General features: G+C 48.8%; 1 pseudogene; it reads right to left on the bottom strand.

Annotated features, from left to right (window-relative positions):
• Positions 1 to 1548: 1548 nt before the first annotated feature.
• Positions 1549 to 2148, bottom strand: LOC106696043 (annotated as a pseudogene).
• Positions 2149 to 3563: the final 1415 nt, after the last annotated feature.

Below are 3563 nucleotides of genomic sequence, written 5' to 3'. Positions count from 1 at the left end.
CAATAGGCTGGGCTCACAGTGAAGTATGTTAGTACAGAGATCATGGGTTTATAATCTACACTAATAAAAGAGAAACATGGTAATTAGCGTACGACCGCTACCCTTTTCATCGGCTAATCAGTGAGTATATGCAAATTAACTGTCAGCCAAGATGGCGGCCGGCAGCCATGCACTGAAGCGAGCAGGGAGGCTTGCTTGCTCCAGTGACTGCAGACTCCAACGTTCCCCGCCTAACTGGCCAGCCTCTCAGTTGCAACTCTAAGCAACTATGTACTATGTTGCAAATAAGAAGCTAAACAAAACACCAGAAACCAGCTGTCAGTCAGCCGGGATTCATCCAGCCAGATGGCAACATTGTATCGATGTTTTAAGCAGCGAGGCGTCAGAGCTAAAGCTGGCCCAGAATTAAAAAAAAAAAAAAGAAAACAAGGAGCGGTTGGGAGCTTCAGTCACTCGCTTCAGGAAAACAGCCCTCAGCCCCTCACCCAGACTGGCCAGGCACCCCAGTGGGGACCCCCACCCTGATCCAGGACACCCTTCAGGGCAAACCAGCCGGCCCCCACCCATGCACCAGGCCTCTATCCTATATAGTAAAAGGGTAATATGCCTCCTGGCACCTGGATCAACCCCCTGATCGACCCTGCTCTGTGTGTGACAGGGGGCAGCGCCCCAATCCCCTGATGGGCCCTGCTCTGTGAGTGACAGGGGGCAGCGCCCCAACCCCCTGATTGGCCCTGCTCTGTGCGTGACAGGGGGCAGCGCCCCAACCCCCTGATCGGCCCTGCTCTGTGCGTGACCGGGGTGGCACCGCAACCTCCCCATCGACCCTGCCTTGAGTGTGACAGGGGGCGGTGCCCCAACCCCCCAATCAGCCCTACCCTGAGCGTGACTGAGGGTGGCATCACAACCTCCCGATCCGCCCTGCTCTGTGCATGACGGGGCGGTGCCCCAACTCCCCAATCGGCCCTGCTCTGAGCCCCACCAGGGGCTGCACTTAGGGATTGGGCCTGCCCTCTGCCACCCTGGAGCAGGCCTAAGCCAGCAGGTTGTTATCTCCCAAGGGGTCCCAGGCTGCGAGAGAGGGCACATGCCGGGCTGGGGGACCCCCCCACCCAGTGCACAAATTTTTGTGCACCGGGCCTCTAGTATTACTATAAGAATGTCATTAGTGAAATGTATATAGCAGCGGTTCTCAACCTGTGGGTCGCGACCCCTTTGGGGGTCGAATGACCCTTTCATAGGGGTCTCCTAAGACCATCGGAAAACACATATATGATTACATATTGTTTTTGTGATTAATCACTATGCTTTAATTATGTTCAATTTGTAACAATGAAATGAAATTGGGGGTCACCACAACATGAGGCACTGTATTAAAAGGTTGCGGCATTAGGAAGGTTGAGAACCACTGGTATATAGGGCATGTAAAAAACTATCATTAAAGCCATTAAGGGCAATAGCCCAAACTGGCAGGTGCTAGAGAAGGTGCTGCTAGAAATTAAAACCACAATGAAATGAATTAATTCACATAAAACTATGTTGCTGAAACTACTGGACCAAAGGAGAATGGACTTTTGCCCACTCTTGAAAACGGAGGCAGGCCCTGGCAGTCTTCCACACAGTGTTGTCAGGAGTAGTCTGAGCAGGAAGTTCTGATTGAAGAAGGGCTGTCTGTTTCCATCAAGCCTCACAGCTCCACTGGTCACAACAAGAACCATACTCTGGGCCGGGGTAGCTTGCTCATGACCTGGTTGGCATTCTAACATATTAACCTGGAATTCAGTGGAAGGTCACACCTCAAAAAGATCAGTTAAGGCTTCCAACCCTGTAACAACACTTCCATTCCTATCACAGTGGCCCTGTCCAGATACAGCCGGGTCAGTGCCGTCTACTTCTGTCCAGTGTCCCATAGTAAATATTGGCAAATTCCTCAGCAGCTCTAATGCCTCGTCTGCGGAAGTTTTAGAATCCACAGCCATGGCCATCGGGAAGCCCAATGGAGGAGGTGGTGGTGTCATTACTTCCTCATGTGTCCGGCTCCCTCTGCTTGGGAGGCTGGCTTGTGGCTCCTCAGATTAAAGGTCACGGGCACTCCTTCCTCGATACCCTGCTGTCTCCCTGATTCCAGGCTTTTCCAAATCTTCTCATACTTTTAACCTTTTTTTTTTTTTTAACACCCCACGGCTATCTTTCCTTTTGCCTAGTTCTAACCGCTGCCTTTCTCCGAGTACCTTCTCTGCTCCGAATTCGGCTCTTCTAAGAGTTTTAATAATTGGCGAGGCAAGTCTCTTCCGTTGTTTTTTTGCTTTCTTTTTGGGGGGTTGGGGAGCAGAGGGACTAGAGAGAGGCAGGGCTCTTTTCTGATGTTTGTTCTTCCAGATGAACTTTAAAAATCTTTTTTGTTAAGATGAAAGCAAAGAGAGAGAAAACGAGCGTTGTTCCCACCGGAATGGCATCCCTGTTAGTCTTCCAGGAATATGGAAGCCCCGCGCCTGCCACCGCTCAAAGGCTCTTTTAGGCACCTACTGGCCTTGTGATCCTGTGAGTACATAGCAGAAAAAGACAAAGGCAGCGTTGGCCTGAGCTTAGGACTTTCCCTGTGCAGAATATTGTTGTGGTTTCCCCTTGGAAAATGAATGCAAATACATATTTGTAATTGAGTTTATTGGGGTGCCATTGGTTTGCAAAACCATTCAGGTTTCAAGTGTACAACTCAGTAAAACATCATCTGCGCACTGCATCATGCACCCATCGCCCAAAGCAAAGTCTAAATCATATTGCATTCATAGAGTTTGGTGATTATGTTTTGGTTTAAAATGTAAAATGGATCAGAGATAAATTTGTGTTGGTTAACATGCTGCAAAAAACACTCTGTATATGCCTCTTTGGGTATGTAGGTAAGCTTTTTTTTGTTTGTGGGGTTTTTTTTGTTTGTTTTTAAGAGATACCAAGAGGTAGAGTTGCTGAATAGGAGGGCGTGCACATTTAACATTCCACTAGCTACTGCCAAATTGCCCAGCCCTCCATGAGGCTGTCCTCCCAGGCGCTCAGCAGTCTCCCTCACCTTGTCAATTGGCCCCTGCATGGTTCTCAGGCAGCATAAATGAGGTTGGTTCATGGTACAGCTGTTTGAGAGAGCTATTTAAGGGAGTGAACAGCCAGCTTGGAGTTGGCACAATACTCCTGTATCCCACCCCACCATCCCCTCCCTGCCCCATTCAGCCATCTCAAGGCATCATACAAAGTAAGGACTTCCCTTACTTTGGATTTCCCTTCTGGTTCTTTTTCCTGTTTGTGGAACCCTCCCAACTCTAATGCTTTTCAGCAGTACTCAGTGTGCAAGAAATTCTTCCTAAAAAAAACAACAAACAAACCAACAAGAAAGAAATTCTTCCTTGGCATCATCTTCTCTTACACACACACACACACACACACACACACACACTCACACACACTGCTTTAGAAGTGCTTGCTGTGTGGCAGTGCCCTGGAAATGCTGAGCTAGATTCTATCCCTGGCTTTGTCCCTTTTTTCAAAATCTATATTTAATCAGTTTGGTCCTA

This window comes from Myotis lucifugus, unplaced genomic scaffold, assembly GCF_000147115.1.
Source record: "Myotis lucifugus unplaced genomic scaffold, Myoluc2.0 scaffold_7627, whole genome shotgun sequence".
Taxonomy (NCBI): domain Eukaryota; kingdom Metazoa; phylum Chordata; class Mammalia; order Chiroptera; family Vespertilionidae; genus Myotis; species Myotis lucifugus.
This window is presented reverse-complemented; position numbering and strand designations above follow the sequence as displayed.